Here is a 26,322-nt window from a genome sequence, read left to right as displayed (position 1 = left end):
CTGTGTGTTTACATTGTCTTAATTCCAATATACCTATGGAATCTGACAAAGGTAATGGATTCCTTTGAATGGATGACAAAGAACTTTGAAAATGCAAAGTTTCCATTGCAATTGTTAAGTTTTTCTTGTGCCCTTGAGAAGTAAGCAAAAGTATTACAGCTACTCGAGTAGGTATTATATGCCCCTGACCATCTGGTGCAGATAGGTAGTGTTCTGGATAACCTGGCAAATATAAAAATTTCTTCTGATTTTTCTGGCTAGAAAGGAGAGGTTCATTAGTGTGGGGAACATGATGAACATTGTATGTTGAGCACATGGAAAAAATTTGAGAGCCCTCTAGTGTGTAGATTGATATTTGAAAGACTTTGTTAGAGATGCAGAGTACCTACAGGTTCTTGTTTGGGTGTGAACAGAGACTCTTGGACAGATAGGGAAGTTCCCAGAACCCTTTGTACAGATGGTCATGATCCTACCATTCCCTCTGCAGGTAAGGAAATTCCCAGAAGTACTTGGTAAGATGGAAAAATTCCTATTTCCTGCTTGTCACTTTCTTTATAACCTGGGCTGGACAGCAAAAGTTGTTGAACTCCCTGGGCAGCTATGGGCTGTCCCAAAGTAGATTCTTGATTGAGGTAAGCTTGTCCATTCACCTGAGTAGATGGTGAGAACAATGGAGAGATTTATGCTACAAGAGTTGCTTGTGAATACAAGTTGTCACAGTTTCTTTTCATAGATGGTGGAGGGGATTGACATGCTTGTATTGGTGAGGAATGTCCAATAGGCTTTGGGACTTGTAGCAATGTTCCTGTCATCCATAGGACACATGAATACATTCCCAAAGAACCTGAGACGAAAGAAAAATGTTAATGAATACACTTGGCACACTCTGATGTTCCCAGAATCTTTTGGGAAGATGATGACTGCTGGATAGACTGTTGAGCATATAGTGAAAGGCCTAGACATGCCTCAACAGATATGAAAATTTGGTAGACTTCAAAGGTGCTAGATCCCTTGGGACTTCTAAAGAATTCTCCTGAGATCATTGGTCAGGTTGTGAATATCCTGTATGACTTGAGGGATGTGGCAAAGGGACTGTAGTACTTTGGAATATTGGTGAGGTATCCTGAGATTCTACCATGTTGACTAGTTCCCTCGCTTCTGTTGGAAAGATGCTGAATGTTCTAGAAACCCCGGGAATCGTCAGCAAAAAATCCAAAGTTTCCTGGACAGGTATAGAATATTCTGGAACTGCTTGTTTACATCTCACAGTTGTTGGAGTACCTGATGTAATTAGTGGAAATTTCTGAGCACATGGTACAGAAGACAAAGGTTTCACAGTCACTTGGGAAGATAACAATGTTTTTTTTTGTTGTTGTTTGTTTGTTTTGTTTTGTTTTTGTTTTTTGTTTGTTTGTTTTTCCTTCTTTTTTTTTTTTTTTTTTTTTAGTTTTCCTGGTGGATGAAGAATTTTTTTCAGATGGAGATGTTTCTGACTTCCTAGGTTCAGATTTGGGAGGTCACATAACCTCTGTAGAAGGCAGAGGATTTGTAGTCCCATGGAAAGATTGCAAGGTATCTAGGGATTCTACCATGTGTGACAAGTACCATAGCTTCTTTTGGAAAGGTGCTGAATGCTCTTAGAATTCCTGAGATAGAAGTAAAAATCCCTCCTTCACCTGGACAGGAACAGAATCTTCTAGAGGCCCTTGGTTACATCTGACATTTGTTAAAGTTCCCGTCATTGTGCATGGAGGTTTCTGAGCATGTGTTGCAGTTGATGAAGGTTTCACATTCCCTTTGGAAGATAACAATGTTTTCTTAGTCCCCTGGTTAGATGGAGAAGATGTAAGAACCTCTGTATCAAATGGTAGATGTCACAGGGTATCTTACAAAAATAGAGAACGTGTAGAAGACTTCCCAAAAAAAAAAAAAACTGAAAATTTTCTCAGGTCCTGCTTCAGATGGTGAATTTTTTAGGGCCTAGTTTCAGATTTGGGTAGTCCCATAGCCCCTCTAAGAGACAAAGAATGTTTCTCAGTTCCTTGAGTAGATGGAAATATTTGAGCCTTCCCATGAGCATGTTGAGTAGATCCTAAAGCCCTTGTATTACTTTGTGATGGTTCTACAGTCCCCCGTGGTGATATAGACTGTCACAGAATGTCTTATTCTGATTTGTATTTTGTACCTTTCCTTGTGGGATGATATAAAGACTCTAGTGTTCCTTGTGCCAGTGATGACATTTCAACATTTCTTTGCAAATGGAAATACCCTAGTGTAGATATTGAAGAATGCAGAGTCTGTTTATAAGGTATGTAAGTGGGCAACATGCTCTTGGGTAGACAAGAAAGTTTCCACAGTCCCTTGGTCATTTGTTGAACATTTCAAGGTATTTTGGATAGAGATGTTGTGGGACTCACCTGAGGAATAGTTGTAGCTTTTGATGTTTTTTTTTTGTTTGTTTGTTTTTCAGCAGGACATGATGCAAGTATTACCTTTTAACAGAATTTCTGAAGTGTCCTATTTCAGAAGGATCAACAATTAACCTGGTTTTTTTGTTTGTTTGTTTGGTTTTTTTTTTGTTTTTGTTTTTGTTTTTGTTTTTTTTTTTAATTCCTAGAAACTGGATGCCTGTGGATCACTTTGGTAGAGGGCAAATGTCTACTGCTTTCAACCAGACAAGACAAGGAAAATAAACACTCTAGGGTAGATGGAAATAATTGTAAAGCACCCTGTTCAGATATGATATACATATGACCTTTTGCACAGATGGTGAAGGTCTAAATTTCCTTGTGTATATGTACAAGTCTTGACAATAGCTTCAGAATTAGGAGAAGGCCCTAGAGATACCTGCGTAGATGTGGCCTCTCTTAGAGCTTCATGGACATGTGTAAAAGGTCTAAGAGCCTCATGGGCATTTAGTGAAATTTTTAGACCTCCTTGTGTAACAGTGGAAGTTCCAAGAAAATTTTCTTCAGCTAGAGAATTGGATAACAACTTCTGTGTAGATATTTCAGGTGTCATAGACTACTTGATGGGCAAACAGGTTCCAAGGGCCCTTTGGAAGATGAAGTAAAATCCAGAGCTTTTTCAGGCATTTGGAATATATTATGGAGACTAATGCAGGCATGGAGAAGGACCAACAGCCCTTGTGCAGGTGGATAAGAATGTGTATTTGGAGAAGAGGGCTGATCCTCTTGAGAGATAGAGAAGTTCTCATAGTCTCCTGTGAAGTTTGGGGAGATCATATGAATTCTTGTGCACAGGTAGAATACATGGAATTCCCTTCTTTGGGCTGTACAGGATGCTACAGACTCTTGTGCGTGCAAATCACATCCGATAGCACCATGTTCACATAGGATTGGATCCAGACCCTTCTTTACAGATGGAATCTGTCCTAGAACATCTTTTGAAGATGTATCATATCCATGAGCCATTTCTAAAGATGGGACTGTGGCTAGAACTCTCTTCTGTAGATTTATCCTGTCCTACAGTCCCTTTATGTGATAGAGTAGTATGCAGAGACTCCTGTACAGGTTTTGGAAATCCTAGAAACTTGGACATATATGGGGAATTCTTCACAGCCTCTAGTGTGCCCAGTGGCAGCTGAGAGGGTGATATCCTCTTAGTTGTGTATTCTACGACAAATATTGAAATTGTTTAGCTCACTGGAAGTGTTTTGGAATAATCTCTCAGGTGTTTGGGGCCTGCTGACAAATCAAGAGGGCGCTTTTGGCTGAAAAGAGATATCTGAATAATTCTTGATCAGATCAGGACTTTCTGAAGACCCATTGTTTGGACAGAGCATCTTTCAGTCTTCTACTAGAATGACAATGTTTGTGTCACATTTCATAGCAGGAGAATGATATAATCTTCCTTTCTGTGGTAGAGAAAACTTAAGAACTGTCTTTGAATCTGTTCCATAGAGGGGGATAATCTTCTTGGCCCCCTGACAGAATGAGAATTTATCATAACCCCTGGGGAAGTTGCCTATGGTTCTAGTTCACTTTGTGCAGAAGTAAAGTAGAGTCCCTTTGGAGGACTTAAGTGATTCTACCACATCTTGAGTATGTGTGGAACACTCAAGTGCAATTCCATGAATGGCAAAGTACTTGAGCTCCTTGTGGAATTTTTTTCTCTCTGCTTGGGCAGGTATGAGCTGTGTGAGGCTCACTTAGGAAGTTGTGCATTTAATTCCCTTTTACTGTAAGAGATGACATGAGCCCATTTTATAATGATAAATGACTTTGAAATCCCTCTTGGTTTAATGGGGAAGTTTTGAAACCCCCTTGTTCAGCAGGGTCCGCTCTCAAACTCATTTTACAAAAAGCAGATTGCATATGGCACTTTGGGGGAGAAAGGGAACATCTTTGGCTGTCATTTTGAGAGGACTTAGCTCTCTGCCCCGCCTTGGCATCTGTCAAACATGTTGAATTCTCCTGGGAAGAGGAGGTGGGACTTGATGCATTAGGGACTAATAAGACATCACTGACATTACCGTTAGGCGAAGAAGGTTTGGAGCCCTCTTTGTCTGATGGGGCCTGTTGCTTGACAAGAGAGTTCTTCTCCAAAATGCTTTGGAGGAGAATTGGAAAGAATACAGTTATGTAGGGTAGGGAACAAACTTTTGAACTCCTTCTGGAAGAGGAGGCATTTATGAATTTCTTTTAAGCACACGTGGGAAGTCTATGGGATGCCTGGGCAGATGTGCAATGTCCCATAGAGTCTTGGAAACTTTGCGTTAGTTCTCAAAACTTTTTGGTGCATAAGGACCTGCCCTGAGAATTTGAAGATCCCAGATCTCCTTGGTTAGATTGGGAAGGGTGTAGGGAACCTTGAATGTGTGGGTAAATTACCTGTCCATGTTGTCCAGCAGACGATGGCCCAGGCACTGTGTTATCTTCTTTGAATTTGTGACTGGTATCTCCAGCCCTGTGTTTGGAAGATGCTGCAGGCACTCTGGCACCCGACTGGTCAAAATCCCTAGGTTCTTCAAACCCAGTGGACATAGGCTGGCTTCTTTTCACCTATCTATGCATGGACACAGCAGATGAGGCCACTCATTTTCTGGTGGAAGGTGGTAAAAAAGATTGTCTGGTACCCTGCTCAGTGGGTTACTCATGAACTCAGGAAACATCAGAGAAAGTGTAACTGATCTTTTTTTTTTTTTTTTTTTTTTTTTTTTTTTTTTTTTTTTTTGTTCTCTTTTAGCCTCTTCAGAGGGCCCAGGGTCGTGTAAATGGCTAAACGCTTTATAAGAGCTTTGGGTTTCTGTAGCTCGTCTGCAACATGAGCATCAGATTTTTTTGAATGTGTGGTCTTCATAGGGCTTTAGGCACCTGAACTTGTGCCGTTTCTGTATAAGGAGCCCTGGAGGCACAAAGTCCTTCGGGTCTCTGCTGGTCAAATGCTTCCCCTGTTGGCTTAAGGTGTTAAATACAGCTGGGGGTCAGTGAAGTGGGCCCCAGGCTATTCCCTGATTGGGGTAGGGTATCACCTTTCTTTGGGCGACACTGAAGGCAGTACCAGGCTCTAGAAGCAGGGAAACCTGTGGTCTGTGGTCATAGGGTCAAGTCTGTGCTGAGGCTCGCTGCCATCTCTCCACATGTCTTGCCATTTAATCATTAAGAAAATTGTTCAAGAAACATGAAATGGGCGACTGACCCTTAAAGGGGCAAGGAATGGACTTGCCAATGGTGACTTGCAGAAAGAAACAATGAAGCAGCATCCTTTAAGAGTGATGCTCTCTCCTGAAAATTTTGGACATATCGTAAGGCAAATCGCACAGAATATAAGTAACAGTGGCCTCAGGAATCAAGCAAATTTTGAGAACGGCTGTCCTCATGCCTTCTCGGGCCTGTCCCGAGCCTAGATAATGGCTACCCTCTTGCCTGCACAGGCCAATCTGGAACCTGTAGATTGGTTGTCCTTGTTCTTGCACTGGCCAATCCTAGGCTGCCTCACTTTGCAGTTCTGCTTCAGGTAGCACGGCAATCGTCCAAAGTTTCTGAATGAGGAAGGACCCCGAGGACTCTCTTCTTTAGGGTTCAGAGTGCTACCTGGTCTGGTGCCCACTCTAAGGGGTCATGACAAGGAATTGTTGAAGTCAGAGCATGATATGAAATAATGGACATGTTCTTAGGAGGCTGTGATCTCAAGTCCATTTTACACCAGGATAGATCCCTATAACCTGTGGTAGTCAGTGAGATTTTCAGTGACGTCAGTTTCCATCTCATAAATGAATGGGTAAGTTTTATCCATACAATTCCTCCTCAGAGGCTATGGGGATAGACAAACACTGGCATACTTGCTAGGGAAAGAACTGGTGATAGTATTTGAATAGAGCAAAGAATGCATGGAATTGATATCACAGATATTATTCTGTATTTTAAAAACGAACTCTCCTAGATAAATTTGTGACAACTGTGAGTCTAACTGGATGCTGAAAGACATCTCTGAATGACTAATACTTACTGAAATATTACTGTGCAAATAACATGTTATTGTTCAGAGAATAAGGGCAAAACAGTAATCTATTTATAGTACAGATGCAAGTTTTATTTCCAATATTTTAACTGTTTTTGACTAGATTCAGAACACAGACAAAGTTGGACTCCTGAATGTAGCACTAGTGGCCTTAAAGAATTGTTTTGTCTGTCACAGTTAGCAAGTTGGGTTCTTATTCATTTTCATATTTGGATTGCTTGTTGAAGGTCATATAAATCTCCTGAAGCACAACAGGATAATGGCTCACATCAGTGGCAACACATGGAAAATTCAGTTTATGTCCAATGATGCAGCTGGAATATAGTTGCACAGGATTGTTTATTAAACACTTAGTCAAGCTGATTCTTTGAAAGGTCATGTTTTATAGAAATTGGTACACTGAGAAAGTGTAAAATTGAGGCTATAAGTGAAGATCCTACTTTACTGACACAGAAACTTGTTTTGCCTGTTTTGTACACTTTGCCAGTTTTCTAAGAGAAGTTTTTGATCTTGCTGGATGAAAGGTGTTTATTTGGCTCCTCTCTTTGATTTTTGTGAAGGATTTCTGTTTCCCTTTGGCTATGCAGCAATAAAGGCTTGCATCATTCAGAAACTCATGGACACTTTCTATCAACCAGTTATTTCCTTGTGCCATTGCCTCAGTGCTATGCCATAAGTTCTTTCTTCTTGGAATTCTTGAATGCTTTACCACCCCCTCTCTTTTTTTTTAACTCCAACTTATCTCAGGAGTTTATATTTAAAAGCTATTTGCTGTCGGAATATCCACTCTTCTCCTACAATCTGGGGTAACTTGTATTCCTGGCTAATTCTGTATTAACTATTCTTATCTGAATTTCTAGTTGGTCTTTTGCTATCTCTGAAAACATTGAATTTAAGTAACAGAACAATCCTGCTAGGCATGAAGAACTTGCTGCATGGTAAAATGGGTAGGAAATTATATGTACCGATTCAGATAATATACACCTTTTGAGAATTAGCTGTGCAATCTTAATGTCAGAACAAAATAGCTTTCTGGATTTAAGTTACTGTTACTATGTTTCTTTCAGATAATCTATAAAGGCAAAATGAGTAGTGGTTTATAAATGGAGAAATGCTTGATTTAAGCATGGTGATATTGAAAAGAAAGTTCAATTTTTCACTTTGAAATTAAATCTATGAAGGTGATTACTTGACTTATGTTTTGAAAAGTTTTCTGTGAATTTTTCTAAATATTGGATATGTTTTTAAACATATCATTATTAATAACAGCATTATAATGTTGTTCAAATAAAATGACTTTTATTCATTGTAAATGTAATAATGAAAATAACTGAATAGGTTTGTAGCATTTAACACAGTAATTAATATTCTTTAATAAAGCTTTTAAAATCTATTCCTTTTCTTAAGTTTATTCTCTTACATGAACAAACAACTGAATGACCAGGAAAGACATAAGACCAAGTCTTTTTGTAAACTAAATTAATATCTTTTGACATTTGGCATGTTAAAAGCTTGACACTGGAAGTCAGTCAAACAAAATGTTGGTTTGGATATTTAATAGGGCCTTGGTGTACTTTCTTTTTCATGACTGGAGCTGTATTGATGACACCATTGTGCTTTTATGCTATTTCTCCTAGCAGAGTTTTGTGGGAACAGTAAGACACTCTTGTTTGTCCTGTCTTAATGTTTTCTTACAATTTATCTTCTTATGACTCCTCCTCATCCCATCTCTCTTTCTCTCAGTCTCTGTCTTTCTGTTTTTCTGTGTCTCTGTCTATCTTTCTCTGTCTCTCTGTCTCTGTCTCTGTCTCTGTCTCTCTCTCTCTCTTTCTCTCTCTCTCTCTCTCTCTCTCTCTCTGTGTGTGTGTGTGTGTGTGTGTGTGTGTGTGTGAGTGTTTGTGTGTGTGTAGAGTGGATGAGGGAGAATGGAGGTGGATCTTAATGGCATGTATATATAATGTTTTTTCATGTATGAAGCTGTACATATATGTAAGTGTATATGTTCATGTGTGTGCATGTGCATGTACAGACCACATGTTAAAGCTGTGTAATTTGATGACTTTCACTCTGTTTACTGAGCAGGGTTTGGGTTGTCTAGCAAGGCAGCTTGACCCAGGATTTCCAGTCTTCCTCTGCTCAGAGTATAGGTGAGCAGACACACTCACTCACCACTGGGTACTGGGTTATCTGAACTCTTTTCCTCACATTTGTGTGGCAAGCACAATATCCCCTTAACTATTTCCCAGCTCCTATTATTTTTAAAAAAATGTTATTAGGAATTGGCTTTTACTTCCTTTATTTCTTTCTCAGCAAGTTCATTGATGGCATATATAAATATGTTGATTTTTTAATGTGACTTTGTATCACTCCAATTTGCTGAAACTGTTTGTATATAAGTTTTCTGTTGAAACTATTAAGGACAGGATTGCATTTTCTACAAATGGGGATCAATTGACTACTTCCTCTCCCATATGTATCCATGGTGGTATGTAAATATGGGCAGCACTGTGTAAATTAGTACACTGGTTTTCAAAACTAGACTTATGAGATAGTCTAGCTGTCACACACCAAGACAAATACTTAAAGATCCCACGTCCTACATCTGATATATGTTCAATGCATGTTTATTGCAATATTCACAATAGCTAGGAAATGGAACCGTTTCTTTTCCATTATGAACTTAATAGATGAAATGTGGTATATAGGGCCGGTGAGATGGCTCAGTGGTTGAGCGCTCTGACTGCTTTTCTGAAGGTCCAGATTTCAAATCCCAGTAACTACTAGGTGGCTCACAACCATCCATAATGAGATCTAATGCCTTCTCCTGGGGTACCTGAATAGAGCTGGAGTGTGTGTGTGTGTATATATATATATATATATATGATATAATTTTAGTCAACGGAAAGGTAGCTTGCCACAGACAAACCTCACTTGGGTCCTTGCTCCATGGGCATATCTTGGATTCTGAGTAAAGGTGGGCAAGGATTTAACAAGAAGAGAGGCTGAGAAACAGACAAGACACAAAGGAGTGTGGATCTGAATGTAATTTGTCTCAAAGGGAGCAATAGTCTTATAAGTGACTTTTACACAAAATAGAGGAATGCCTACAAAGGACTGGCAGGGACCAATTGGGATAAAATTCAATGTTAAAAACTGGAATCAAAAGTAGCCTTCCCTAAGGTTTGCTTAATCTTAGAAGTCATAGGCAATGGTTTTGTGCCCTTGCAATAGTTCCTCTTCTAGTCTATCATATAATACCTCGGGCCCCTAGGTCATTGCAAATTCCTGTGTATGTTTGAAGCTCAAATATCTATAGTTCTAATTATCTATTCTGGTTTCTTCTTATAACACAACCTTTCTTATTCCTAGATAATAGTAAATTCTTGCATATGGTAGTAGTTTGCCCTGAGAATTCTAACTCTGTGGAACAGATAGTAATGCCTGATTTCTTTCATTATCTCTCTTACAGTACTAGAGGTAAATCTGAATGTCACTGAATAGGCAGCATCCTTGGTGAATTCAAAGACCATAGTTTGCTCAAGGAATGCCTAGGACAGGAATTCCTAGGTGAGGTATCTAACTTAGCAATATGTCAAAATCAATCCTTAGAGGCACTTACAAAAAAGCAATATTAAGGGAAAGCACACAGATCCATTTACCGACTAAAGCAAGGACATTGGAACATTCATTATACAGGTTACCATGAATACAGGAGACTAAGTTTCCGTGAAGTTTTCGCCTCGGGACCATGTCTAGGCTTTTCGGCCTGTCAGGTGGGTCACTACTGGTGTGTTTGTAGCAGTAGCTGAAATCAAGGCATTTGGAGGAAAATGGATGGAAGGAGAGTGTTTTGTTAGGTGAGTTAACACAGATTTGGAATAAGGTAATTAACATAGTTTTGCTCTCATACGGGTTTGAGGCCATTTTTATATAATTTCGTGCATGTGTGAGGTTGAGTGATAGTATTCTCTTGCAGAAAGATAGAAAACCTAATATATTACTTATCATAATGAACATAAAGGGGAGTTAGCAATTGCTGTATTATTGCTGTGATCAACCACTATTACCAAGGCAACTAGTAGAAGGAAAGCTTTTTTTGTCTTATCATTCCAGAGGGATAAGACTTTATCATGATGCCACAACTCTTCCCTGCAGCAGAGCTGGTGCTCCAGAACTCCTCCCACATACAGAGATATCTTGACTACTAGGAGGTCTGTCATAGCCAAGCTCACAGATGAGATACCGCTTGCCACAATACTGTGCCTACCTGGGACCTCAAGGGGCCCAGTGAAAGCAAACCATATCTGTCTTGCCCTGGTAGAGATACATTTTCCTTCTGGCCGAAAACTCGGCCTGGGCCAGAGCCACTGCTCCAGATCCAGTCCCACAACCATCGACAACTTTGATTCCCGGAAGCTCCACCACAACCAGTTCACAATCAGCTCGTTGGAGGAACAGGATCCAGTCAGAAACAATAAGGCCAGTAAAAATCTGAGATAAACAAATGGTGAGAGGCAAATATAAAAATTGCAAAAGACCCAAAAAACACTGAAAGTTTAAAAAAATCAGGAAAACCAAAAAAAGAAAAAAAAAAAATATATATATATATATATATATATATGACCCTAAAGCCCTAACAAAATATACCAAATTTCTAAAAAATAAAATAAAATAAACAATGACAAACAAACAAACAAAACAAAAGCCTTAAAAAAATAGAAATTAAAAAAAAAATCCTAAAATCCTTTAAAAGCCCTAAAAGACCCTAATACCCTAAAATACTTTAAAATTCAAAAGAAATCAAGAAACATCCATCCCTCTCCAAATATAGACCTCAAGAAAACCCTAAAATCCCAAAAAATCCAGAAATATTTTTAAATCATAAAAAACTAAAACCCTACATAAAATCCCTGTCATTCAAGCCCCCCATCCTAAAAACTCTAAAATACTTAAAACTCCCTAAAAGACTCCTAAAATCTTAAAAAAGAAAACCCTAAAACACTTTAGAATCTTTAACCAAACACTAAAAGAGACCTAAAAAGCTTTTAAAATAACCTAAAATACTTTATATTTATCTATCTACCTATCTACCTTTCTACCTATCATCTACCTACCTACCTACCTAACTACCTACCTACCTACAAATCTTATCTATGTATCTTATCTTATCTATCTATCTATATCTATCTATCTATCTATCTATCTATCTATCTATCTATCTATCTATCTATCTATCTATCTATCTATCTATCTATCTATCTACCTATCTACCTACCTACCTATCTATCTATCTATATACTTTTTACGGTTTTTCAAGACAGGGTTTCTCTGTGTAATTCTGCCTGTCCTGGAAATCACTTTTTAGACAAGGCTGGCCTTGAAATCAGAAATCTGCCTGCCTCTGCCTGCCATATGCTGGGATTAAAGCCATTGGACATCACAGAAAGGAGACCCGAAAATACTTAAACAAACAAACAAAACAAAAAATAAAACAAAAATACAAAACAAAACAAAACAAAACAAACAAACAAACAAAAAAACAGGAACTCTAAAAAGACCATTAAAAATTCTAAAAACACTTTAAAAATGCCCTAAAATTCCCCAAAATCTCAAGAACCCTAAAAAGACCTTAAAAATTGTAAAAGCAAAAAAAAAAACAAAAAAAAAACAAAAAACAAAACAGAAGAACAAAACAAACAACAACAACAACAACAACAACAACAACATGTCTTTAAAAAGTTGCCTGAAACACTGAGGAAACCCTAAAATTATTTTTTATATGAAAGAACCTTAAAAAAAAATCCTAAAAGACATAATTAAAACTTTACAAACCCTAAAGAAAAATCTAAAATTCTAAAGAGAACTCAAGAAGTCTTACTAAAAAAACAAATGAAACAAAGAAACAAAATATAAAACAAACTAATGAAAAAAAAAAAACCTAAAACTCTAAAATAACCTTAAAAAAATAGAACCCCCAAAAAGACACTAAAAACCGCAATGCCCAAAAACCCTGTGTACTGTGGCATGAGAATAGGCACACACGAATATATTAAATAAACAAATGAATTTGAATAAATAAATACAAATATTTTGACTTTAGGCCATGTTTCTGCTATAAGCATTAAAGTTGGCAAAATCAGAGCTGGCAAGAAGGCTCAGCAAGTCAAATTTCTTTTTTTGCTCCCTGGCATCTGGATTTCAAGGACTGAATCCATATGGGAGAAAGGTAGAATTTCACTGAGTTATTCTTATACACAATAAACAAGCAAAAATAATCAATCTGTAATAATTAAGGCCAAATGTTGGCTATTGCATTAACTGTGGTGGAATTAGAACTGGTTATGCTATAAATGTTGCTGAATTCCAAATTGGTTGATGAATGAGTTTTACTGGGATTCCTTACAGGAATAAGTGTGAGGGGTTACTTACAGGAGCAGAAATGACTCAGGGACAGCTGTACCACCAAAGCCCACCCCACTATGGTCCACAAAAACGGGAACCTGGAGAATAGAGCAGACAGCTCAACAGGTTGGGGAGAATCCTTTCAATGTAGCTCAGTGGATCTAAACCTCTTCCAGGCAAGGTAGCTCCAGCTCCCTCTTGTTTCTGCTTCTTTCAGACAACTAGTCTCAACTTCACCAAGACTCTGTAAGACCCCCAAAGCTGGGCCTCCACTCAAGTCCCAGGATGAGCTGCCCAGCACCCCAAAGACTCAAGAGAAAACCACACCTAATGCAAACTGCAAGAGGTTTTATTATCAGGTAGCTGAGGAGGAACTCCTTCTGCCATGCAGGGCAGGAAAGTTTGACCCTGAGCAGTAACATTACAGGACTTTAACAGCTAGCTGAGGAATTGGAAGAAGTTGGAAGGAGAGTTGGCTATAGGTGGGGGTATAGTGGGGGAGTAGTCTGCACCTCCTCTCTATATCCATATCTTTGTAGGTCTTCCTACAATTATCGCATCTCTGGCTGTAAGGCACAGAAACAAAAAGCCTTTTGCTGGCAATAGAATACAAAGAGCTTCTTTCTGATGTTTATTTAGAGATCAAGGGAAAAAAAAAAGGTTGGGAAATGTCCAGGGGCTCTTCCTTCCAGGGATAAATGCTATAAGACAGGGTCTCACATACCCTACTCCTTCTAGTAAATAGTTCTAATATTAGAACTAGGAAAATTAAACCTCTGGCCCAGCTGTCAAATAAAGCCAACATGAGGTCACATCTTCAGAATTTGTTACATTGAGAGCCCCAGAAGCGCTTTAATGAGACTAAAGAGTTTCTCACCAGAGGTGGGATGGAGGGAGGAGGTTCAGTTCCTGAGCCAAGGCCAGTTAGTGCAAGCAGGGCTGGGTCAGTGGGCCTCGGTGGGGCCAATAGGAGGAGCCAGACACAGGCTGGAGGAGCAGCAGCAGAGCTTGTCACAAGCACCAGTTAGGGTCCTTTTCGTCTGGGTTTATGGTTGTTAGAAAGGTGGTGTCAGGCCAGGATAGGATGCTCTATTTGAAATTGATGTGGTCCCATTGTGGTTCCTGGTACCTATGTATTGTTTGTTTGTTTGTTTGTGTGTGTGTGTCTCTGTGTGTGTCTGTGTGTCTGTGTGTCTTTGTTTGATTTTTTTTTCAGCAATTCCCAGGAATCATTTTTGATCAGTTATAGGGCCTTCAAGTGAGCTGGCAGGGGTTGGGAAAAAGGAACACCAGGTCAAACATTCTCCCTGCTTCATTAGGTCTCCCATGGAGGAGTTCAAAGGGTGTAAGTATAAATTTCCCTGGGAACAAGGCGAAGGTTAGGAGTGTTGTCCAATCTTTTCTGCTGGTCTCTAAAGCCAATCTAGTTCTCTTTATCTGCTCTACCTGTCCTGAAATCTGGGGTCTATAAGCAATTGTCTTATCTGAGCAACGAAGGAGGGGATGTTGTCTGATGAAATTACCTTAGGGATGTCAAATATTGGGAAAATTTCCTCTAATATCTTCTTTACCATGACATTGGTGGTCTCCTTCTTAGTGTGGAAGGCTTCCATTCACCCTGAAAAAGTGTCTAAAAAAACTAATAAATATTTATTACTGTACTTGGCTGGATTAACGTCAGTAAAATTTATTGCCCAGTATGCCCCTAGCGGGTCACCTCTTAGCTGCTTTCCCGGGGCGAAGCCTGAATTTTAACTGTTAGCAACAGAGTATTCCCGGAAGACTGACAAGGGAATATAACAACCAGTTCTAAGAGCCTTTTGAGGTGAGGTCTGATGCCCTTGAAGGCCTCTTTGTTCATGGGGTATTATCATACCCCAATAGGAGTCGCACCAGCTTTGAGCATCACAAGATGGGGGCACCCTTTTTGTCATTTTTATACCTGCAGTCTCTGGCCAGGCTTGAGGATATCTCTCTAACCAGTTCCCTTCTAGAACTTTTCTCTAACAGGTTTGAGGCTCACTTTATCTATATTAGTTTTCTGATTTTCAAGCTAAAATTATAGAGATGGTGGAATCCAAGAGACTGAAGTTCCTTCTGAAAAGAAACTTATGTGGGCTTTTATTTTGATAGTAAGTCTCTCCCCAACAATGGGGTGGAGCATTCAGGAATGATGAGAAAGTAATGAGTTACTTGGCTTCTTCTTAAATCAACTTTATTATCAGTGGTCCAAGAGTATGGATTCTGACAAGTAGCCACTATTACTACAGTTTTCTTGTTCTTCAATTTCCCCAGTGGCTCTTTCAGGACTAAAAATTCTGCTCTGGTATCAACAAGGAAATATGTTGTGGTCGCCTCCACAGTTAGGATTACCCTAGGCTCGGGGAGGGGGGCCTGAGGCCCATCTGCCCTAGGCATTGTCATCTGGGTTAAGGACCTTGGGAGGACTGATATCTATTTTTTTTTGGGGGGGGGGCAGTCTTTTGCCCAGTGTCCATTTTTTTTTATTGGTCCTTATCTAGAGGTGGTTGCGAAGGTCCTCTGGAGTTTTGACATCTTCTTGGTGCTGTGTTACCCAGGTACACTGTCTGCCTACATCCTCCTCCCTTTCTATAATATTCCTTATCACCTGGAATTATGTCTAAAACCCTAGTTAAATTTCTTACAGCCTTCTATCTCGTATAATTTATCTTTTTTCAGACTCTCTCTTTACTCTTTCTCTTTTTTCTTCTCCAGTCTCTCTCTTATAGTACACTTTCTCTGTCTCCTTAACCAGATCTTTCAAAGATAATATTTGCAGACTCTATAGACACTGTAACCTTTTAATGTCAGAAGCAGACTGGCCAATGAAAGCCATGGCCATCGCTGCCTGCTGGCCCTCTGATGTAGGGTCAAAGTGAGTGTAAGGCCTGTATGGTTCTAAGAGGTGCTCAAAAAAAACACTGCTGGGTGCTACTTTTCCTCTTGTAGGATCCCTCTTACCTTGGCCAAATTAGTGGGGCACCTGCCAGCTCCTTTCAGCCCTGTTACTAGAGCCCAGAGGAAAACTGTCAACTGCCCCCTACTGTGAGGACTTTCAGGGTCCCAGTCAGGACTTGTCAGAGGCAAGCCTGCATCTATTTCATTCAGAAGATGTGACAGCCATTCATTGACCCCTAGCATGTTCTTTCTGGCCTCCAGCAGTATCTTTTTTTTCTCCTCTGTGGTGAAAAGAATGCTCAAATTCTGTTGACAGTTATCCCTAGTGGGCTGATGAGAGAACATGAGAGATTACATTAGATGAGTATGGCTAGAGGGATTTCCAGAAAAGGGGGCATGATATGCCTTCAAATTATAGGATCAGTAGAGGAAAATGGCCAGTACTAAAGGGACTGCAGTTGTCTGGGTTCTGATGGAGGAGGGCCGTAAGTATATAAAGGCAGCACTGTGCAGTCTGTTTCCTCTAGGTTCTGAGCTCAACAGCCTCAGGTTCCAGCTGCTGGTCCCACCCTCACATCTCCAGCGGCACCTCAGACATGTTGAGAGGTCTGGGAGGGGACGAGTTGGGGATATGGTGGTAGGGTGTTATGCCATTGTGGAGGTTCTTCTAACTCTGGATATATCTTTGTGGGAGCCAGGGTTGCAGTTCAGACTCCACTATTTTTATCTCAGTTTTTTTTTCTCTGAGTGGCAGAGAGTTAGGTCTCAGGAGTCTGGCTTTTTCCACTGAACTCAAGGTTTCAACAAGGATGGGGGGGATCCTTGGCTAAATTTTTTTAGATGAGATTCTATGGCACTTGATTTGGTTGAGACCCTGGTCCCCTCTGCCTAAACAACATTTTTAAGGGCAGAAATCACAATCAAATCAAGAGTGTCCTCTGGTGTTAAACCAACACCAAAAGCGTGCCATTCCCTAGAGCAGAAAGTTCTTCAAAATCTCTTTCTGACATCTACAGACGGGTTGTGAATCCTAGTCTTAATTTCAGTCCAAATCACAAGACTCATACGAGGGGAGTGCTAAGAGTCTGTCTCATTGTCAGAGTCACATTCAGGGAGACAAACAAGATATACACACAATAATTTACGATAACTGCAACCAGTACCCAATCAGACAGCCGAGTAAGCACACTCTTAACTTTGCACCCAGTAACAGAAACAGATGACTGAGTGAGCACACTCTCACTTGGCACCCAGTAACAGAAATGGATTGCTGAGTGAGCACCTTTCAATTGGCACACAGTAACAGAAACAGATGGTTGAGTGAGCACCACTCAATTAGCACCTAGTAACAGAAACAGACGGGTGAGTGAGCACAGTCTCAATTGGCTCCCCGATGGGAAATACCCAGGCATCCCTGGAGCTCCCTCAGACCTTCTGGGATGTCTCCCAGGTTGGTAGGCAGTTACTCCTGATACGTCTGTCAGTAACACTCCCCTCCATCCCAGACAGGGAATTTGTTGCTCTCATGTGCACAGGCTACTGTAAACTAAGAATACAAAATTCAAAAAAAGCCTGCAGACAAAGACATAGACAAAGACATAGACAAAGGCAGGATCTTACCTCTCAGCGGGGATTTCTGAGAACTGTGGTAGGCCACAAATCTCAGCAAATGAGCACCCACATGTAATACCACCAAAAGCTGGGCCTCCACTCAAGTCCTAGGATGAGCTGGCCAGCACCCCAAAGACTCAAGAGAAACCCCCCCCCTGATGCCAAATTCAAGAGTTTTTACTAAATCTAGCTGAGGACAAACTCCTTCTGCCTTGCAGGGCAGGGGAGTTTGACCCTGAGCAGTAAGAACAGGGGGTTTTAACAGCTAGATGAAGAATTGGGAGGAGTTGGGAGGAGAGTTCGGAGGAGATGGGGAGAGTTGGGAGGAGTTGGGAGTAAACTTGGCTATGGGTGGGGAGTAGTCTGCATATCCTCTCTATCTCCATATCCCTATAGGTCTTCCTACAATTATCACATCTCTGGCTGTAAGGCACAGAAACAAAAAGGCTTTTTGCTGGCTATAGAGAACAAAGAGCTTCTTTCTGAATGTATTTTAGAGATTAGGGAAAACAAGGTTGGGGATTGTCCAGGGTTTTACCTTCCAGGGAGAAATGCTCTAAGCCTTGGCCTCATATTTCTCTTTTGTACCTCATCTTTCTGCATATGAGAGGGACTCTCAGCTTTTATTCCTTTCTCTGGCAGGGAGAAGCCTACTGACTTTTGTCAGTTTGAGGGACTCCTTGAAGCTCTTTGACAAAGGTGTTTGCCTTCCTGCTTAAAGAGCTTCCTGGATTTCTTTTCAGTTGTTTATCTCTCTGCTTAAGGAGCTTCCTGTAGGGTGGAAGGTTTCAATCCTCTGAGGATACTATTATACAAATGTATATTAAGGGCTTTTGGAGTTATAGTAATAATAAATTCAATGTTTCTTGTATTGTACAGTTAATAATTTTATGTCACAAAATAATATTATACTAATAATTATTTAAACTGTGTCTTATACTGCTAATATGGTTTCACATATACATGGGAGTTTGGTAGCCTCAGGACTCTGTCCAGGTAGCTGGATCATGTTAATGAATTTTACACTCAGATTGCCATTCATTTTATTTTTAGTTGCCAATTTCAAGGGCACACCATTTACTTTGCGACTACCAGTACTTTAGATTTTTTTTTTTATTTTCATGACAGGGTTTCTGTGTATACCCCCAGCTGTCCTGAAACACACTTTGTACAGCAGCCTGGCCTCGAACTCAAAAATCTGCCTGCCTCTGCCTCCAAAGTGCTGGGATTAAAGTCAAGTGCCACCACCACCTGGCTAGTACTTTAGATTTCTAAATGGTCCCCTCTGGTAAGTTGGAACAGGAAGAAAATTGTACAGCTAGTCCCCAAAACACACAATCCTGATTAGGTGAGAAAAAGTATAATCGAGGCTGTGTACCCAACATATCCAGTATAGCCCACAAAGGGCATGGTACCTGATACCTGCATTGACATTTTTTTTCGGTCCTGTCAGAGATTAGAGAAACTAGACAAGGAATAGATGTTTTGTTCAAAGTGGTTTGGGAATCCACACCATTGAATTTCCCAAGTGACTGCATTAAAGAATGTTTGGCCCAGGCATGTGGGGCTTCCAGCTGAAGTTTAAATCACCCTTCCATTAGGTAGGTCAGTTTTCCCCAACAACTTAAGTATTAGTTCAATTTTGGTTTTGGTTTTGTCCAGGATCTCATTATGTAGGTCAGAGTAATCTGGAACACACTGTGTAAACCAGGCTAGCCTCAAAATCACAGAGGATTCTGACTCTGGAGTGCTTAGGTTTAAACACATGTGCTATTACCACTCCTAGTCCCAATAATTGAAGTTTTAGTGAGTCAAGATTTGTAGCAGGACCGGGGAACCTTGTCTCATACAAAGGATTACAGGAATCCAGTTCTTTTTTTTTTTTTTATCTATCCAGGCCATAGTTCTTCCATGTTAGTTTTTTCACATGCATGGCCAAAATACACCCTTAGCTACTGGACTCTAGTGTCTACCAGGATGCCGCACATGCACACTGTAGTGAAGTCTGCTTGGCAGTCCAAGAGCCCTGGAAGCACTCATGAGTCAAAGAGTTTCAAAATGAACTCAACTCCTGGAGCTTTGGCATTCTCATAACCCACATATTCATACCCTATCCCCTTGTTAGTCTGGTTTACAGATCCATGTGCTCTCTTTTAGTAATATCTTATTATAAGTGCCTTTTAAGATTGATTTCTGACATAGCTAAGCCTTTGCCAGTGTTCCAATGTCCTAGAAAGTCCTTGAGCTGACCATGGGTTTGGAATTCAATGTTGCCTATTCAGTGACATTCAGAATTGCCTTTGGTATTACACTATCACTTAGAATAAAAGCCAAATCACTCCCACATACAGGAATTTACAATGGTTTAGGCAGTAGATCTGGCTGTGGTTTTAGGGTAATGAGATGGTTAGCTAGAGCCAAACTCCCTAATTAGAAATATGACTTGGGTGTGAAAGCCATTGCCCTAGGAGTGTAAGACCTCACACCTGGCTTCTAAGACTTTAGATGACCTTAGATAGGGCTGACTTTGTCTCAGTTGTTTTATTGACCAGTTCCTGCCTGTCTTTGTGTTTACATTCCTCTGTTTTGTGTAAGAGCCATTAAGCACCCAGTAACCTCATTTGTACTTTGCCAATGTGTCACCTAACTTCCCTATTTTCTTGTGTATAAAAAGTTTGATGCTCAATTTGACAAATGACATTCAGATAGTACACAATCTCACGTGTTCATCTTTCTGTCATTCGCAGACTCTTTGCCCATCTCGGACTAGTGACTCTTTCCATGCAGAAAGAGGGACCCAGAGGGTCTGTGGCAACAGGACCAAAAACAGATTTCTTGCTATGGGAGCAATGAGAAATGGGCTAATTTTTATTTCCTCATGAAAAGAATGGAAGATCTGGATGTCACTTAATGCATGATAGAAACTCTCTTGACATTTAACACAGACACTGTGATCGTGCCCTTTCCAATCTGCCAGCCAGTATTCTGTCAGGGGTTTCTTAAGTTAGTGATATTGAAATTAGAATGTTTCCAGGTCCCTAGTTGACAGTCTGATGCAGAAGGCTCCTTTTGAAGGAGCACCATTTTTGCACTTGTAGTGCCAGGTTGTTCATAAGATGTGCTTCCAGTAGGAAATGTAAAAATGGGCTTTAGGGGTACATCTGGCCAGAGTTGAAGGATGTTCACATATATAGTTATCATTTAGCCTGTATGCCCACTCTGAGTGCTACCACTGACTCAATGAAGTTGATCAGCCATAATCTAGGTTTGCAGAGACATATAAAATTATTGACACTGGTTGTCCTAGGTTAGAGAATAGTAACTTTTGGATCATTTGTCCCTGTCCTAAGGGATGGCTCTGGTCGTCTTGTCATTCCACTGTTGGGGAAAACTGCATATCAAAAAATAATGTCTCCCATGTTGGTAGATGGAGTATGTGATTTTTTTTATACTTGAAAAGTGGATGTGACAAATGAAGCTGGGTCCAAGTAAATCCTTATCCCAAATGAGTCAGACAAATACAGTAGATAACAGAATTAGCAGGCTGGGCCCACAAAGCAGGGGAAGATCAGTCCAAGCAAGTAGTTAAAAAAAAAAATCTGTTCATGCTGTAGGCAGCCAGCACCTAAAAGATGGTGCTGGTCTCCGGTACACCATCGCAGTAAACAACACCACTGAGCAGGTGCTAGACCAAATCTGGCACCAACCCCTCCTGAGTGGGTGCATGCAAATTAACATGTCTGCAGACTGACCAACCCTAGCAGGACGCATAGCCCTCCCCAGTGCTGGGGTGTATTTAAGCAGTCCTCCCTGGGTTCCTGGGGTTCCTGTAGCATTGAGGCATTCCTGCTCTTAAGCTGTTGAAAAGAATTCAACTGTGTTGAATTCTCTTTACCAGGAAGAGGTAGGCAAAACATCACCCCAGCAATTGTGTTCCTCTTTTCTTGCCTTTGGGAGGGCCTCAGCAAACCTAGCGCTTTCTGAGCTTCCTAAAACTTGGAAGTTTTATTTGCTTCTGAGTTGTAGGATCCTCCATCCTCCTTATAGGAAAAAATGTATGAGAATTTTGCTTCCTATAAAAACCCAGCAATGTTATATGTGTAGTTTTTTTTTTTATTTTGTTTTGTTTTAATCTCATGTCTGTCCCCAGCTGCAGATAGTTTTTGTTTGAAATTCTAGTGATTCTTGAGAGTGAATAAAAGAAAGAGCTCCTGAGAGGACCTAGGGCAGATGCTGCTCCTGCTGCACCTGCTTTTGTTATCACAGGATTAAATGAGCAATGCTCTTGTCAATGGAGCAAGTTTGTGGATTTATTTGTGTCAAAGGGCACTGATGGACATACATTGTTGCAAGGAGAAAAACAAGTGCATAATTTAGCATTCTTAGTGATTAGGTAAGGTTAGGTTATCTGAATTTATCTGAAGGCCAAGCCAAATGAAATGTTGTTTTGATTCCTTTTTGGGAATACAAAAATCCATGTCTCAAACTAATATTTATAGATTTTGTCAGTTGCTTTTAATGTGTTAGTGTTATGAAATATTACATGGCAAGGGAATACATTTGCTGGACCCATGCATGTTGTGACCTTCAGAAATTACACCACGGAACAGACCTGGTATAAAGGGAATGATTGGGAGAGGGTAGAGGAGTGAGGAAATGGGGGAGGTATAGAGGCATAGAGGCAGAAACAAAACCATTAGGTCAGAAAAATGTGGGGCAAAGAACAGATAGAGGGGTAGCTAAAAACAAAGAGAGAGACAGAGCTATAGAAACAAGAACAATGGGAACAGAGAGGTTGGGCCTAGAACAGAGAGAGGGGGCTAATCAGTCCTTTTATCCTGCCTTGAAGTTAGCAGTTTAGTTTCTTTCAAGAAAGAAATATACTTTCTATGAATTTTGTAAGTTAACAGGAAATATTTTCATCTCTGAGAGCAATGTTAATTTTAAAGTGTTTATAGGAAATTTTTGTGGGACTACTTTCTTAAGAACAATATAAGCCAGGTATGTTGTCACATACCTGTAATAATACCTACATGGAATGCTGAGATCACCTGGAACCTAAACATTCTAGAACTTCTTGGACAATACACAACATACTATGTGCCTATTTCAAATATGAAATGAAGTGAAATAAAATCAACCCAATGTACCTTCTTTATTTGTATCTCTTACCTTTGGAAACTAATAAGATAATGAATCAAAAAATAAATAAATTTCAATTATCTGTATGAATGAAAACAATTTTAAATGTTAAGAAGGTTAAAAAAATCACTACAGTGATGGGGAGGAAAGAGCCTGGGTGGGAAATGGGACAAGAAGGTGAACATGATCAGGTATTATGTGTGTGGGGAACATAACTGAAGTGCTGAGGAAAAGCAAAAAGAATGGAAACAGGCAACTTTTTGAGGTAGGAGGTGAGAAAACCCTCGGTTATATCAGAGACCTGGGAGGTGAGAGACCCTAAGGACTCAAAGGGAGGGACCTTAGAAGAAATGCCCTACAGTGGGGAGAGGGAACTTGTAGAGTCCTCCTCCAGTGGAGGGACAGGACATCAAGTGGAAAGATTGAGTTACCATCCCACAGTAAAAAGCTCTAACCCAGAATTGTTCCTGTCTGAAAGAACTGCAAGGAAAAATCATGGAGAAAAGCCTAAAGAAAAGGAGATCCAGTGACAAGACCAAATTGTGATAAAGCTCAAGGAGAGGCATCAAGGCCTGACACTATTACTGATGCTATTCTGTGCTCACAAAAAATGGGCTTATCATGACTGCTCTCTGAAAGACCAAACCAGCAGGTGAAAGAGTCAGATGCTCAAATTTATATGCAACAAATAGACAGAAGCTGGGAACCCCTGTGGATGAATTGGGGAAAAGCTGGAAGAAGCTGAGGAAGAGGTCTACCCGGTAGGAGGACCAACAATCTCAAATAACCTGGACCTCCCAGGATGTCTCAGACACTGAGCCAGCAACCAGGCTTCATACACCAGATGATATAAAGCCACCAACACATATACAGAAAAGGACTGCCAGGTCTGGACTCAGTCAGATGAGGTCCATCTAATCCTCAAGGGACTTCAGGCCCCAGGGAGCAGGGAGGTCTGGTGGAGAGGGGACAGGATGGTGGGGACATACTCTTGGAGATGGGGATTGTGGGCTCGGGGCCCTGGGAGCATGGGGGCATATAGGCAGGAGATATGGGGTGTGGAACAGTAAGAGGGGGAACTAGGAGAAGAATAAAATCTCGACTTTAAAAAAAGTATAAGAATAAATTTTAAATAATTCAACTATATTAGTGTGTGGAATTTCAGTCCACGGGACTATATACCATTCACATATTCATTTAGATTTCCTTTGGAAGTTAATATAAAGATGCACTTACACTTAAACAAGAAAATGATTAAAGATATTTAAAAATAAAGAAGTTCTATTTTAACTCTAAAGGTATAACTGCTAGTTAACTTTGTAATCACATCACTGGGATTAACTTCCTTCTCAGAATCATCAGAATAACAAGGATTAAAGAAACTTTAAAACTCTGTTTCATAGGAAACAAAAAAGTTAGAGATTTTTTTATTTGTTTTATATATATATACCAGCAAGTGAAAATTTTTCATGCTTCATTTTTCTGAAGATGGGAAAGTAGAAGAGTACTTCAGATTATTCTCCATGATGGCTCTTTCAAACATAGACATTTTTTTTTCTCAGTTCACCATCTACACCAAAAAGCATATCTTAGTTCTTGGTCCCCAAGTTCATCAAAACCTAAAACAGAAAAGTACCTCTTATTAAATAAATTCCCAAGGATACAAATATGAAAGATTCTGTGCAGATGATGTATAGGGTAAAGGTTAAGGTCAGGATTAGGATTAGGGGTAGTGTTAGGGTTATGTTTAATAAAGCAGGATAATTATAGTGTTATTAAAGTATGAGGTACATCTGAGGTCAAATTCCCATTTTATCATTTCATATCTTTAATAATTCATACAAAGCCATTAGGATTTTATGGATAATAGCAGTCATTTCAGTAAGAAATAATTCAAAATAATAAGTAGTTAAAACTTTATGATTATTAAAACATATTTAGATTCCTAAGGTCATTTTATGGACCATGTGCAACATACCTCCATGGACTTCTCATGCATTTCTTTAACTGCTTCCAGGGTCTGGTTCTGACTACATTTGGACAGTTTCAATGCTTGTTGTTCTTTTTGACAACTATTCTACAAATGTAAAAGGAAAACATTAGTATAACAATTCTGTTTATTTTTGTTGTTACTGCCATGCAACATGCATGGGAGTCTAACAATAAAACACTAAATGTATATCTAATACTAAAACATTTATGTGAGCAAAAATAATTCTATATGAAAGTTAAAAGGAATAGTTTTCCAACTGATTTAAAATTTTAACAACTATTTTGACTAAATATATATATATATATTTACAATAATATGAAATAACATTATGCTACCAATTGTGGGGTAGAAATTTTTTTTTAATGTGAAAGAGTTTTTCATAATGCACAGACTGGCCTTAGCCTCCCAAGTTCTTATGTTTATAGGCATGCACCATGTATACATGAACTCGGTAAAATCCTAGTCTTGGAAGCTTAGATTGGTTTTCTCTAGATTCCAATCTCAAGCAACATATAGAAGTAGTAACATAAAGTTCTCATTGTATTCTTTAGGGTTGCGCACAACCATGATAATTTGCATTTAAAAAAAAAATAAGACAAGCCCTTTACACCTTTTCACCTTGGGCTACTACAATCCTGTTTTGCCCTTTATTCACTGTGATCAATTTTTTACCTCACATTTGCACTCAAATCATCATAATTAAGTAAAATTACCTCTAATTTGCAATGCTTATCTTTAAAAAAAGTGCACCTGCATACATTTGGAGACAAAGGGTTAATATTGGGTTTCATCTTTGATTTCACAGTACTGTTTCAGAGACAGAATCTCACTAAACCTAGAGCTCATCATTTATGCTACACCTGGTGGCTACAAAGATCTGGAGATCTTCTTTTCTCTGAACTAAATCTGAGATTGGTTGTTTTAAAATGCTCACAACCACACCAACTTTTTTTTTGTTGTTGTGGTGGTGGTTTGTTTTTAGTGTTGCTAGTTTGTTGTTGTTTATTTTGTTGGTGGTGGTGGTGGTGTCGGCATTCATCCCAATGCTGGGAATATAAGCTGGGGTCTCCATGCCTACACGGGAGAAAGATTACCAATTAAACCATCTTCCAGCCCTGTAAATCAATCTTATTGGGCCCACATGCAGCATATGACACATTTAGGGATCTTTTCTTCTTTAAAACTTTCCTTCACTCATGGTAGTTTTCTTTCTACCAGTGGTTCTCTTCCTTTACTGGCTCCCTCTCACCAACTGCCATATGCAGAATTACAAATTTTGAAGTACCCTGCTGTTCTGTCTTTAGACTCCTTATTTACAGGGATGATCACTTTCCCTTGAAATGTCATCCAGAGTCCAATGTTTAAAAACTGTCTTCAATTGGAGTATTTATTATTTATCTTTAGTTCCTATCTCTTTCCAGAACTGACTCATAATGGCAGGTTCCTCAATGTCTTCTGAGGCAAGAATGAATTTGCTGTTCCTTTCAAATTGAATACTTTCCAAACTATTAACCAGTAAATAAAATAAAATAGTTAATATGATTATCGTTGTCTCAGATCTTACTTGGAAACCAGGTGATGACTCTACAGGTAGAGTAATGGAGACGTGATCTAAAATTGTTTGCTGATATTCTTCCACAGGAAAATTCTTCCAGGGCTGTTGAGATTGTTTGTTTCCATCCTCTGTTGTTACTAAATCTTTACTAAATTTAGGACTGTAAGAACTGATTTACCAAATTGAGTTGGTTTTTTAATATAAACAACAGAGTCCA

Source organism: Mus musculus, chromosome Y, assembly GCF_000001635.26.
Source record: "Mus musculus strain C57BL/6J chromosome Y, GRCm38.p6 C57BL/6J".
Lineage (NCBI taxonomy): Eukaryota > Metazoa > Chordata > Mammalia > Rodentia > Muridae > Mus > Mus musculus.
Note: the sequence above shows the minus strand (reverse complement) of the source record.